Below are 15,498 nucleotides of genomic sequence, written 5' to 3' on the forward strand. Positions count from 1 at the left end.
TAGCCAAGCGAAGAAATTTTGAATAAATATGCTTCTCTAAGAGCTACGGAAACAAATATTTTTTAATTAAACACTTATGGAAAGCGTAACCGTCGATGAAAAAGAATGTCTGTAAAGTCAGAAATAACAGCGCTTCAAGACTGGACTTGGTACCAAGGAGGAAGTACACACACAGCTCTAACAACTTGAAGCGCTGTACTTTCTGTGATAATGAACCAACTAGCCCGTCAGTCAATCCATGCAAACCTATAAAGTCAACCTGACCGCGCTCAGCCTCATAGAGTTTCTTATTGGTATAACTAGAGGGAAATCTGGCGCTGCGATCGCTCAATCATCACCAACCAGCAATCGCTCAATTATGGGAAGTACAGGCTACGGAATGGCATTCTATTGACTGGCAAATTAGTCTACAAGTATTTTTTGGCAGTTTTGGTTTCGCTCCAAGCGCAATTGCTATAACCTGCAGTTGGACAGTGCAACGCATTGCTTTTGTTCTGTTGCTCGAAGTGGCGATAGCGCGATGCGCCAAAGGCTGGGACGATGTTTGTATAGCGGTATGGTGTCGAAGCCCTGACGAGAAAGTGATGGCATCGTAAACGTTGAAACAACATGTTTTCACCGTTTGGACATTGGTTTGTTAAGTGTGTTAGGTTGCCGCTGTGGCGTTACGTGCTTTAGGGAACTTAAGAATAGGAAAAAGAAGGCACTGCTGATACAAGACATACACAGTTGTACTTGTAGTGGCTTGACAACGAAAATTTTTTTAGGGCTTCATTATGCATTGCTCGTTTATGTGCTCATCGAAATGCGTGTTTTAGGAGTTTGAGAAGACAAACTTACTTGTGGTAGGAAAGTTTGCTGCTTCCTGGCAGTAGTCTAGTGTCGCAAAGTGGGTAAGTGCAAAGCCACGCCGTAATGCTTCGGAAGCGGTACGTCAACATAAAATAAAATGAAGTATACTCGTAGGAGGCCTCAAGCATCTCTGCTAGCAGTGCAACAGATGTGCTTAAAAGTACTTGAAGATGTTCAGCAATCGTGACAGCCGACGCAGCCTTTCGAAAGAGCGAGAGAGTTCGGAAGTGCCTTTCGTCGCGAGAGAAGTCGCGTTCGCCGCGTGCAGCCGTTGTAGCAGACGACACTTGCAGCATTCCTCTCAAGGGCGCAACGCTTTCTCACAATACAACATATTCATTTTCATAAATACTTGAGCATGTTTATATAAGTACCCGCGCGGTTATTTCTGTTGTAAAAATGAATAAATAAGTATGCTCTGGCGTTAAATCGGGAACAGAATTGCACAAGAATGCATACCTAGTGTGTCCTAGCGCAAACCACAGTAAAGCGTGGTTGAATCTAAAGTCATACAAAATTTATGTGACCTGTTGCGCTTTATATAAGACACTGCAGAAATAAAATTAGATTTTACGCGATAATATTTGAGTACAGCCTCGTTTAGTGCGCCGCCAGGAAATGCCGCTAGTCTAAAGATCGAAGTCAATCCGAAGCCTGTACTTCCTATCATTCCCATGTAGGTTGAGGCTAGGCTGGCTAGAATGGTCACCCTATTGAGGCTACCCTCAGGAGAACCGCCGTAGACACTGGCGACACATTTCGCTCTAGGGTATTTATCTAGAAACTCTATAGAATTGGCGTGTAGCCTATTCTGATGTCGCCAAAAGTACGGATCCGTGAGCAAATTCCTTGCGGCATTCATTCATTCACAAAACTTTATTAGAGTGCTGAAGCCCGGTCTTTTCAGACCGAGGAGGGCCGCATCCACGTCGGCACCGCCAGGCCCAGCCTTATGGCGTTATCGAGGACCCTCTGGACAGCCCGTAGTTGATCTTGATATGAATAGCTTGATATCCTCATGTGCCAGTAAAGCCATTTTTCTTCGGGGTCGGCGATAGTCTCGGGACAGCCCGCCTACATGTGTCTGATGTCAATGATGCCATCGCACACATTGCATTCTTTCCTCAATTCTCTTTCGGGGTGAATTTATGAAATACGGAGTGGGGTACGTCCCAGTTTGCAGTAAACGTAGCGTAACTGCCTGAGCCCTGTTCAATTTTACGTGTGGCAGTGAGAATTGCCTACGCCCCAAGTAGTAATATTTAGTGATGTCGTTGTAAGTTAGTAAGTAATCTTTATGCTCCCCGGAATGGTAGTGGGCGTCGGTTCGGTTCTGACCGGCACGGCAAGGAAGTCCTCGTGCTACATCATTCGTCACCTGGTTGAGGTTGGGCCGGGTCTCGGCCACTTGTCCCATATGTGCAGGAAACCATCGGATTTCAGTTTTGATAGTTTAGATCTTGTCGATAATTTTAGCCGCAGCCCCGGCGACATAGCCTTTGTCAATGCTCTTAATTGCTGTTTTGGAATCGCTATAGATGAAAGAACATTTACGGTTCCTGATGGCTAGTGCAATCGCGGCTTGCTCCGCCACCGTGGAATCCTTAGTGAAGATGGTGACAGCGCCCCGTACTTCGCCCCGGCTGTCGACCACCACGGCCCTGTAGGTCTCTTTGCCTTTGACTCAGACAGCGGCTACAAGGGCCGCCTGCTGTCCTGGCTGTTTAATTTCTTTCAACAAAGCTTTCGCTCTCGCTTTTCTCCTGCTAACATTGTGTTCCGGGTGCATATTTCTCGGGAGAGGGGTGGTTCTGATCGCGTCTCTAAGGTTCGCGCTCAATCCTACCTCGGATTTTTTCGGGTTCATGGATCTATTTGGGTCTGTCCCTATCGCTTTGAGTATAAGCCTGCTCGCTCACGTTTTCGACAGTCTTTCCTGCTGCGCCATCTGCTGCGCTTCCGCCATCTCTTCTATTGTATTGTGCACACCTAGGTTCATGAGCTTCACGTTCAAGGTGCTGATGGGTATACCTAGAGTAGCCTTGACAAAACTTCTGATCATAGTGTTGAGCTTCTTCAGCTCGGCCTGCGACAATTTATACAGACCTGCCACGTAGGTGAAGTGACAGAGAGCAAAGGCGTGCACTAGCCTTAGAGCGCTGTCCTCAACCAGGCCTCTGTGTCTGTTGCTGATTCTCTTCAGTAACCTGATGACTTGGTCCGTCTTGTTTGAAATGTGTTGAATGGCATTGAGGTTGGTACCTCCTGCTGCTATATAGAAGCCTAAAACTCCAATCTTTTCCACCTGCTTGATCGCGGATCTGTCGTGACAGCGTAAGATAATCTTGGTTTCCTCCCAGGGGACGTAGCCCCTGGGTCTTCAACCCCTGCGCCGATGTTTTAGGACCAAAAGCTCCGACTTTGCCGCCGAACAGTTGAGTCCCATCTCGCATAGCGTGCTTTCTACGGCGTGTATGCTCTCCTGCAGTCTGGTCCCCGTTTGGCCTACGTTACCGTCGGCGCTCCATACGGTTATGTCATCGGTGTACATTACAAAGTGTATACCTTCTATACTCTCCAGTTTCCTCGCGACTCTGGTCATTGCTAGATTAAATAACATGGGCGAAAGTACGGCCCCTTGCCGGGTGCCCTTGTTTCCCAGGTTCACCACCTTCCATTTTAGTTCTTCTAGCGTGAGGCTCGCTTGCCTACCGCCCAGAAACGCCTTGACTACACTAAATAGCCCGTCGCCCAACCCCATCTCGGACAGGACCTCGCGGATAGCCTTGTGCTCGATGCCGTGTGATGCTAGATAGCCGTGTGATGCGATGAAAAGCTTTTTCCACGTCTAGTCCCAGAATCGCTCTCCCGTGCACCGGGCTAACGTGTATAAGCTGGTGTTTGATGAGGAGCATGGCGTCCTGAGTCGATAGTCCGGGACGGAAACTACTCACGTAATACAGGAGTATGTCATTTTGCTCAACGTATCTAGGGAGTCCGTTGAGAATAACCTGTTCCATAGCTTTACCTATGCACGATGTAAGCGAGATAGCGCGTAGGTTATCCAGATGGAGCGGTTTACCCGGTTTTGGTATGAGGATAGTGTTGGCCATCTTCCATTCCTCCGGATAGTCTCCCTTTCTCCACAACTCGGTGAAATAATCCGTCAAGAAAGTGATCGACTCATCGTTTAGATTCATTAAGAGCTTATCGGTAATACCGTCGGGTCCGGCTGCCGATCTACTAGAGAGACCATGTAGGGCGGCCCGTACCTCACCCTCGGTGAAATCGCGGTCCATTTCCTCGCACAGTCCTCCCATGTACTCCACGCGTTCGTCGCTATCGTCCGGTTGTTTGAGCGGGAGATATTTGTCCGCAAGCTGTCTCATGACTACCTCCCGAGTCGTGTACTGGTGGACTTGATGTACTTGTTTTGTAATTGCCGTTCTCTTGTTTGACTTATTGTCGCTCTCGTTCAATAGATGTTTGAGGATGTCCCAACTGCCTCCATGTTTGATTCTGCCGTCTGCCAAGTGGCAAACTTCGTCCCACTGCTGTTTCACGAGCGTTCTCTAATGCTCCTCAATCTGTCTGTTTAGCAATGCTATCTTTTTCCTTAGCTTTTGGTTCAGTCAATGCGTTTTCCATCTTTGCAGGATGGATTGTTCGGCCTCGATCAGATGCGCGAGCCTATTTTCTATGCTCTGTAGATTTTCTTCGGTCTTAATTTTTTAGTGGCGTCCCTGAGGTCGCCTTCGAGCTGGTTGATCCAGGTCTGGAAGGACTGTCTGCCCGCTTCTATCTGTTCCGATTCTAGTCTCTTCGCTCTAACTTTCCCAAAAAGGTCCCAGTCTGTGCACCGAAAGGTTCTAGTCTCTTGCTTCGGCATAGCTGTACCTATGTGTAGGATGTAGTAGTGGCTGCCTAGATCGGTGCCCGAGCTTTTCCAACTGGCTTGTTTCGAATTGTTGACAAAAGTTAGGTAGGGTGTAGAGTCCCTACAGCGGGTGGGGAAAGCCCGATCAGTGATCAGGCACAGTCCCAGCTCCGTGGCAAGGTCCCATAACTCATCACCTTTCTTTATATTCCAAGCGTATCCCCACGCTTGGTAGGGGGCATAAAAGTCCCCTCCGATGATGAGTGGGTAGGTCTTTGCGACTTCGAGCGCCTTGTTGAAAAGTGCCCTAAAGCTTTGTTTCTTGTAGGTGGAACTGCTATAAATGTTTAGGCAGAAGATACTCTGCGCCCTGCCCTTGTGACTTTTGAGTACGACTTCTACTAGGATATACTCGATTTTACTGAATCCGAGATGGATATCGTGTTCGATAAAGGGTAGCTTTTTGTCACTGACGACGGTGGCCAATCGCCTCCCGCAATCGTTTTCTCTACATACCGATTTGTACATGGTTAGCTTTACTTCGTCCGCTAAAGTTTCCTGCAGCCTAATTACTTTTGGTTTGACCCCCCATTGATCTAATTAATTGGCACAGCGATGCCTTTTTGTTCAGGAATCCGCGACAACTACACCGCCACACGCTAAAACTGTGGGCGCTATCCATGATTATTGGATGGGTTAACTTTTCTCTTACCCGCGATCGATCCTTTTGGAGCGCCCCCTGACGTTCCGGAGAGCGATTTTACGCTTTCCGATTCTGACGGCAAGAATTCGTCGTCGTCGCATCTCGTTTCGACTTTCTTGAATCGCTTTTCGGCTGTTAACCTCCATTTCCATAGTTTATCCACTTTAAAGTTAGTCCTTTCCGTCATCTCTCTAATTTCTTTGATTACCTCTTTCAGCTCGCTGAGGACTGAGAAAACCGAGTCAGTTTCGGGGCTTACTGCTCTTTTTTTCGGGGCGGGGGAGTTATCTCCCTCACTTGGTTCGTTTCTTTGAGCTACTGGTCTGGCTACTGCTACGCTGGCAGGGCTCGGCTGTGCCTTCTTTTTCAGTTCTACTAGCTGTTTGGTTAGCTCTTCGTTAGCTTTTCGCAAAGAGTTTACCTCCCTAATCAACTGTTCTATTCTGGCATCATTGCTTTCAGTCACCGCCGGCATAGTGGCGCCACTGACGATTCTCACCGTACCTTTGACATTATCCGCCCAGGCGGTCCAACTGTCGGCTTGGCACCAGGTGTTCCATGTTCTAAGCGCGCCTGCGCTCCTCTCGACTTGGAGCGGCTTCTCTCCCTCGCGGTCGATCGCGACCGGGTGCGTACCTTCGCACCTGCGCTCCTCCCGACTTGGAGCGGCTTTTCTCCCTCGTGGCCGATCGTGACCGGGCGCGTTCCCTTCGGCGAGCTCGTACCACATACGGTGTTTGAAATCTCTGCTTGCACGCCTTGTCTCCGGTGGGATGGTCTCCTCCACAGAACTTGTACTTGGGCGTGCAAACGTGGTCCGCTCGTAGGTGAGGGCTCCACACCCTCTACACTGAACAGAGACCGGCGTGGGGCACACGTCCGAGCGGTGTCCTACCCTACCACAAGTAAAGCACACATGAAATTGTCTCCTGTAAAGATTCGAGAGCCACCAAGGAATACTCGATGGCCTGGCGGAAACAAACTGCGGAGAGCGGATATACAACTATGTTCGCAGCTTTTGAACAAATGAACCACTGAGATGAAATGTGGCGCAGTAGAAATCAAGACCTTCAAGGCACCCAACAAGGGCACTTCCCAGGGCGCAGTGATCTCGCCAACGCTATGTAACGTGGCGATGATAGGCCTTCCAAGGAAACTACAAGCCATCCCGGGTATCCAGCACGCCCGATATGCGGATGATATTACAGTCTGTTATGTCACCGGGTCGCTACGTGAAAAAGAAGAACGATTACAAGCAGCTGCCTGTGAAATCGAGACATACGTCCGAGCCAGAGAGCTGCAATGTGCGTCAGAGAAATCTGAGATTATACGAGTCTGGAGAGGGAAAGGGAATCGTAACGTCCCGATGGACCCTGCCCTTAAACTGGAAATCAGACTTGGCAATGATGCAGTACCTGAGAAGACCACAATCCGGGTACTAGGCATGTGGCTACAATCAAATCAACACTGCCAACACGGGCTTAACCTCGTCAAGACGGCAACACAAGTCTCAAGATTGACAAAGCGGGTAGCCACTAAAAGGACGGGGATGAGGGAATCAGACACCCTTCACCTAATCTGAAGTCTGGTGGTTAGCCGCTTCATTTACAGCTTGCCGTATTACGAGCTAACGAAAACAGAGAGGGGTGCGATCAACTCGTGCTTACGGAAAGCATACAAGATCTCCCTACAAATTCCGCAATGCGCCTAAACCGAAAAACTCATGTCTCTCGGGATTCATAATACATTCGAGGAACTGGCATAAGCTCAACTGATAACTCAAAGAAACAGACTTGCACAAACGACCACGGGTAGGAAACTCCTTGGCAGACTCGGGTATCACGAGTTCCTAGAAAAACATAACCAAGCTAAACCCATCCCCACAATAATCAGAAACAGCGTCAAAGTGGCGCCAATACGCAGAAATATGGACCCAACTCTACATGCAGGCAGAAGAGAAGCTAGAGCTGCATACATTGAGAAAACGCACGGCGACAAACCAAACTCCCGCTTCGTGGACGCGGCAAGATACCCAGGCAGGCAGAAAAGAACGGTAGCTGCTGTCACTGACTATTTGGGCAGAGAAATCATTAGCGCCTCCACTCCCAACATCACTATCGTGGAAGCAGAAGAAATCGCAATAGCACTTGCTATCAAAGCGACGGAACCAAACAACTACAAATAACCATCCTATCAGACTCTCAAGCGGCATGCAGAAGCTACCTCAGGGGACGAGTATGCACCGCAGCCTTTAGGATTATACAAGATATAAAACACCGAGCCAGATTTCACCTTTTATGGGTACCCGGTCATGAGGGAATCAGGGGAAACGAAGAGGCTGACGCAGTAGCTCGTGCGCATGCTACACACCACGGGTGCTCACAGGACGCCTCTGAAGACCTGATCCCGATTGACCAGAACTACTCTACAATTTTAAACTACCACAGAGCAAATAGAATGAAACTACAACCCCCAGATAAGAACCTCAGCAAGGAAGAACAGGTTATATGGAGAAAGCTGCAAACGTATACATATAACAACCTGCACATTCTCCATAAAATTCACCCTGAAAGATATGCGGACACATGCCCATGGTGCGGAGCCACGCCAACCTTAGACCACATCTCATGGGCATGCACGGCACATACACAAAAGACAAACACAATTACGGATCATACACAATGGGAGGCGGCGCTGTCCAGCTCACAGGAAGAGGTCCAAAGGGCCATAATACGACAAGCAAGACGGCGTGCGGAAGCCAGTGTGGCCCTTGTCTAGGGGCTCCACGCATAGAGCGTTTTATTGTTCAATAAAGTTGTTCTATCTATCTATCCTGTAGAGATAACATCCCAACAAGGTAGGCCCGTAGCGCACAAAGTTTGGCACTCTCAGTTCATCGAAGAGGACGATGACTGAGCCCGACGTCTTGATGCGCTTGGCGGCCAAAGGGAGCGGGTTGCGCTCATGCACGATATTCCTTGTGATAGTGGACTGGGAGTCCCTGATGTCGACTCGTCTAATCACCCATTTGCACGTGGCGTGCGGCGCTGTCTCGCAGGCATTGACTTCGTACTCCGTTTCCACGATTTTGAAGGACTTTATTCTCACGTACCTTGCCGCATGGTCTGGTTCAGGCGTGCTCACCACCACGATATTTTGTGTGAAGTTGGGGCACACGATGTCTTCACTTGCTTGCTCTGCCGTTAGGCCTGAAGCCTCGATCATTGCAGTTCCAAACACTGGTACTTACTTTGCTCAAATTTAGTCCTCCTCGTGGCTTGATTATAATCTTCCGATGCCCCTGGGGCAGTTGGGGCATCCTTGAGGCCTTGACTATACGACTCTTGATCGAGCCGATGTTGGTGGCGGGTCCCTTGCTGCCGCCGGTAGCGGCGTCTCCGCCGGACGCTTGCGATGTACTTGGCGTCGCGTTGGCCGCGTTGGTGTTCTTCTTTCCAGCACGGGATCGCCGTCCGGCAGCCACTTGCCAACCGAAATCTTCCTAGTTGTTGTCGACTTCCTCTTCCATACGGGAGTCTGCCATGTCCGCATGGCACGTCGGCCGACAAGGCCTAATGGGCCCTGCTACTCGCTAGGGTTAGCTCCGCATGTAGTGGGATGAACAGAGAAAGTCCAATAAAATTGCCAAAAATTAGTGCCCACCTTGAAACTTCGTATCAGTCGAGTCTCGGCAACTTCACGAATCTGATGATGTGCTTGAAATCGTAGTACCTCGAGAAATTGGCCAGCGGAAGATCGAAAAAGACGGAGCCGATGTGACAGACGTGTCTGCTGTTGTTCACGCTGTTTTTTTTCAAAGCCAAGCAATTTACAGTTTTAGTGTTAATAGTGCAGCGAATGTGTGCCGCCGAAAGCGTGCTTGGACGCAGAATCGAAGCATGACGCAATGATGGCGCAGATTTAGCGCGTCGCTGACATCAAGACAATGCGCTGTTGCCGGGGGAAGGAAGATAACAAAACTAAACAGCTCGGTAGCTGTTTACGGAGCCGGGCCGATGGTGACGGTTTCATCGTGACGAAACCTGGGGCGGCAATCTTAGCGGCTGAGGCGTGGTTTTATTTCTTCGGGGGGGTGGGGACGTTGATTTCGCTAAATATGGGTTTAAATAACCGCCATATCCCATTCATCCCCGAGAGTACACGTAAGCGGGGAAATGCTCACTCGCTCGCTCGCTCGCTCGCTCGCTCACTCACTCACTCACTCACTCACTCACTCACTCACTCACTCACTCACTCACTCACTCACTCACTCTCTCTCTCTGTCACACAAATGCACACACACCTACACGGACACTCGCATGCACGGACACAAACACACAAACAGGCACACACTGATACGACACATCACTTGCATTCTCATTTACACACGCCCACGCATGCATATACGCACAAAAAAGTACGCGGGCATGCCCACGGAACTGCACGTGCGCACAATTGGCCGTATGCTCGCACACGCATACACGCACTCGTACATATACATATTCAAGCACTGAGACACAAATAGGTGCGCACACGCAAATACAAGTACAAACGCACGCACACTCAAGGTGTGCACGCCCATATACACTCCCTCCCTTTACCTGTTGCCTCGTAATAACATGCGCGTGCAAACAGACTGAATGACATTCGCTCTGCAATTATCCTTCAATATCTAGCTGCAATAAATTGCTTTACGGTTTAAATTTGGCTCTTTTTCATCTCAATGTGCCCTCTGCCAAGAGGGTACAAACCATTTACTCCTGTCGTGTGAGATAACCGCCATTCCTGACCAAGACACTGCTTTAACGCACCGACAATGTTCCGACTAAGTGCCATATATGCATATGTTGTTAGAAGGGACTACCCTCTTAGCGCAGTCAGTTGCAACTTGTTGATACTCGGCCGATATCTTTAAACGAAATTTTCTAAAATGTCGCCCATGCAGTTACGCATTTGCATTGGCATGAAGTTCCACAGAATGGTGAAGGTGCATTTATGGTGATAGGTGCAGAATTCCTGAATATGTCCATGCTACATGGGACAATGGTTTTTTGTTGTTGTCTTCTTTTAACGTAACACAAAGAGATGTGTATGGCTGTTATGTTGCACAAGGAATGAAATCTGATAAAGAAAGCGATGACTAAACAAATGAACAACCCACTGCTACGTTTTGGGAAGTAGAAAATATAATATTTGAAGAGCACTCCTGAACGAACCGAAACTGAAAGCATATTTTGAGTTTCTTTTTGTTGCGGCCATCTGGTGGGCGACGGTTGAACTCAGTCCGACGGGTCGTCGAAAAACTTATTACGCATCATGGCATCGAACCACTGCCAGTATGGCGCGGAGCGATAGGCGCGAGCGATTGAACGACTCGGCCACAGCTTCCAGTGATTCCATGAATGATACACTAGGGTTTTTATAGATGCCATGTAAATTTGCCCGACTCTGTTTAAGAAATTGCTTTTGGTAACAGTATTACACCATCTGTAAAGAGTCGACACAGAGATCAATCGAAAGCTGAGTCTCCGGACAATTTTTCTCAGAAATCAAGTGCAAATTTAAGTCGTTTCCATAGGCTTCCATTGCTGAATCTTTAACCACTCTGAGAACGAAAGTGTTGGTTTCCTCAACGTCATCACTGCATCTGACTGGTGTGTATTGTCTTCGAAAACATGCCTGTCACCTGCCTTTTTCAATAATCTGTCACCTGCCTTTTTCAATAATCGACTTGCAGCTTTTGGTATTCCCGAAAAACCCGCTCGTTCAATTGAAAACGAGCTACCTTCGTACCAGGGCCGCTTAGGCCGCTAGTTTGTACGCGTTCAGAAAAGCTGGATATAGGATACGCGCAAAACGCAGAAATGTTTTGCGGAATAACCCCTTAGCCTATTTTTGATCAATTTTGTTGCAATTTAGAGAGACGTAAATCGCAGTGGCTTTCCAAGCGCAATTTCGATTTAGTGCCTAAGTCTTCTAAAACCATTTCTTTAACTGTGAGAAAAAAATGGAAGCCGAAAGTTTACAAGTTTTCCAGTCTGCATAAAAAGCAGATATCGCCATTCTACAAACTGCATTCGCTAGACCTTCTAAAGCGGACAAATTTGATATATAAGTTTACAGCTTACAATAATTTGTTAGAGTGTTTACGGGTATTTTGCAAAGCTCATACTTACAGAATAAAGGGATAATGCAGAGCAGTATATAATACATCCAATGTCCCCCTTATGTGCACTATTAGATTCTGTTTACAGAATTCTGATATGTTTTGTCATTGCTAGGCTACTGAGGTGTAAACTCGGTAGGATTGTTTTTAGAAAATTTGCTATTTCAGACGATCTTTATTAGAAAACTGATGGCATAAATCGAAAGGCCGCTTCTAGCGGTCTCTAGATTCTGATATTTTCTTTCAACACAGCAAACCTCACCAAACTTCAGCAAACCTCACCTTAAGAGGTCGAAATGCCTGAAATGTCGAAATTTTAACTAGCCCAGATTTATGCTGTAATCTGAACTGGAGTCTAGCAGACGCCATCAAAATATGTTACGTCAGAGCGAGCTAATGCGAGAACGATTCCAGTCCCCACCATCTTACGTTTTTTCTACGTTTCCTGGCTTACCGGCCGAGCTTCGTCTAGCAGCTAGAGTTGGAAATTTTAAAAGCGTAGCTTGATTTGCAAAACCTCCCCTAACTTTCCTGAGTGTAGCTGCTGCCTTGCTCAACGTGTCTAACGTAGCGTAGCCTAAGCCCACGTTGATTAGGCTATGGACGCAGAGATCACACGGGAAGATTTGTCAGCCTTACCGACCTCTTTCCCATCGCACTCCTATCCATGTACATCTCTCCTCACCAATATTCCCTCGAGAAACATCACGTTCCTCGTCGTCATATGTCTGCGTCGACAAGTGACAGTGCACGTTGGCATAAACTGCCATTTGCATCTTCGCTTAGATTGAGAAAATTGCAGCTAGTAGACAAACGTAAAGATTTTGTCTGCTTACAGTTGTGGCCGGAAATGTGCACAGACATAAACATTGGATGAGATAACGTGTTACACAGGATACAGTAAACGCAATTGTCCGCATCGGATTCACTGTGATAGCATTTGAGCAGTCGTTTCACGAACTCTGCGCTTCACAAATTTCAACGTGGCTCATGTCTCCATATATATACATATATATGTTATGGTAAAGAAGTTCGACACGGCTGTGAACGACACGTAGGACGCGGACAAGAAGACGCAACAGCGTAGGCTTAGCCAGTCAAACCAAGAACAGCGTCTAGCCCGAGCCCCACTTCAGTGGCGCTGGCGATCCGGCTGCGGAGCTCGGCACGGCGCACTTCTTTACAACTTCCCCCCTCGCTGAAGACGGAGCCGCACAGGAGGTCTAAGGCGTCATGAGGACGAAGGGCTCGTGATACGGCTTGAGCCGATCTACGTGCAAAATTTCGCGGCCTCGGTGGCGCAGGTCCGTAGGGGGCGTCAGAGGTTCGATAACGTAGTTCACCGGAGAAGTTTGGCGTAGAACCCGGTAAGGTCCATGGTATCGGGATACAAACTTGGAGGAGGCACCTTGGGCCGAAGTAGGAGGCACCCACAACCAAACAGGAGCATCAGGCGAAAGCTGGTGGTGGGGGCGCCCGTCGTCATGACGAAATTTCTGTAGCGCTAGTTCTTGCGTTGTAAGGGAGCGAGCAAGTTGCCGACATTCTTCTGCATACCGGGCGCTTTCGGAAACCGGTGTACCCTCTGATAAGTCGGGACAGTAAGGGAGAATAGTGTCAATGGGAAATGATGGTTCGCGTCCATATAGAAGAAAGAAAGGAGAAAAGCCCGTCGTTGACTGGGGCGCCGTGTTGTAGGCCTACGTGACATAGCGAAGGATGAGGTCCCAGTTGGGGTCGTTGGAGGCGACATACATCGAAACCATGTCGCCAAGAGTTCGGTTAAAGCGCTCTGTCAATCCATTTGTTTGCGGGTGATATGCGGTGGTACAGCGATGAATGACGCGGCATTCAGCGGGAAGTTCTTGAATGACATCGGCGAGAAAGACGCGACCTCGGTCGCTCAGGAGTTCGCGGGGAGCGCCGTGACGTAGAACAAAGCGGTGAAGCAGAAAGGAAGCAACGTCACGAGCCGTCGCGGCTGGTGGAGCGGCCGTTTCTGCATACCTCGTGAGGTGGTCTACAGCTACAATGACCCAGCGATTGCCAGCAGCTGTGTATGGCAGAGCTCCGTATAAGTCTATCCCAACCCGGTCAAAGGGCCGCGAAGGGCATGGCAAAGGTTGCATTGGTCCAGAAGGGCGGCGAGGATCAGGCTTGCGGCGTTGAAATCCTGTGCAAGAGCGAATGTACTTTTGCACAAATGTGTACATACCACGCCAATAAAACCCATGACGTAGTCTGGTGTAGGTCTTGAAGAGACCAGCGTGTGCGCACTGAGGGTCGGCGTGGAGAGCGGCGCATACATCAGTGCGCAGCTGCCGAGGTATTACAAGCAGCCTTTTGCGGCCGTCGGAACTGTAGTTACGGCGATAGACAATTCCGTCGCGGATGGCGATGTGCGAAGCTTGTCGGTGTAACGCTCGGGATGGTGGGCGTGCAGGTGAATTAGAGATGTAATCTATCAAAGATGAAATCCAGGAGTCCTTGCGCTGCTCCAAAGCCATGTCGGCAGAAGCGAATGGGAGAAGTGGGTCGTGTAGGACAGACACACTGACAGTGTCGGCGTGGACAGGCGAGCGCGAAAGAGCATCGGTATCGGCGTGCTTCTTGCCTGAGCGGTAGATAACCCGGATATCGTACTCTTGGAGCATCAGTGCCCACCGGGCTAGGCGGCCGCAGGGATCCTTGAGAGACAACAACTAGCAAAGTGCGTGGTGATCGGTAACGACATCGGAGGACCGGCCCTACAGGTATGGGCGAAATCTTGTGATGGCCCAGATGATCGCGAGACATTCTTTTTCCGTGACGGAATAGTTCGCTTAAGCTTTCGTCAGAGTACGGATTGCGTAAGCAACAACATATTCTTGGCAGCCGCTCTTTCGCTGGGCGAGCACAGCGCCAAGACCAACACCGCTAGCATCCGTAAGGATTTCCGTGAGAGCAGGTGGATCGAAATGGCGCAGTATCGGTGGTGTTGTGAGCAGGCGACGTTGCGTCCCGAAGGCATCATCGCAAGTCGGGTACCACGCGGAAAGATTGGCGTCTCCCCGAAGAAGCTGTCAGAGGTGCCATAATCGAAGCGAAATTTCAAATAAAGCGGCGGAAGTACGAGCAGAGGTCAATGAAACTGCACAAGTCTTTTATAGACGTTGGCTTCGGGAATTCTTTAACAGTATGGAGCTTAGCGGCATCAGGGAGAACGCCGTCCTTCGACACGACATGTCCGAGAATTGTCAGCTTGCGTGCCCCGAAGTGATATTCTTTCAGATTTAGTTGGAGGCCAGCGTCACTGAGACAGCGTAAAACCTGCTGCAAGCGATGAAGGTGAGTAGGAAAATCTGATGCGAACACTACTACATCATCCAAATACCGCCAGCGCGTGTTCCATTTGAGGCCTCGAAGAATAGTGTCCATCATCCGCTCAAAAGTCACGGGCGCGTTGCAAAATCCGAATGGCATCACATGAAATTTGTATAAGCCATCTGGTGTGATGAAAGCAGTTTTAGGCTTATCTTCTGCAGCCATAGGCCCCTGCCAATAACCAGAGCGTAGATCGAGGGAGGAAAAGAACTCTGCACGTTGTAAGCTGTCGAGGGCCTCGTCGATCCGCGGCAATGGATAAGCATCCTTTCGGGTAATTTTGTTTAGGCGACGGTAATCCACGCAAAAGCGGATCGAGCCATCCTTTTTTTAACTAAAACAACTGGCGATGCCCATGGGCTGTCGGATGGTTCAATGACACCGCGCTTTAGCATGTCACCTACTTGCTCATCAATGACGCGTCGTTCTGTCGACGAGACACGGTAGGGTCGCTGCCGTAGCGGTGAGTGAGAACCGGTGTCAATATGTTGACATACAGTCGTAGTTCGGCCCAGAGAAGTGCTATGGCTGTCAAAA

Source organism: Dermacentor variabilis, chromosome 4, assembly GCF_050947875.1.
Source record: "Dermacentor variabilis isolate Ectoservices chromosome 4, ASM5094787v1, whole genome shotgun sequence".
NCBI classification, from domain to species: Eukaryota; Metazoa; Arthropoda; class Arachnida; order Ixodida; family Ixodidae; genus Dermacentor; species Dermacentor variabilis.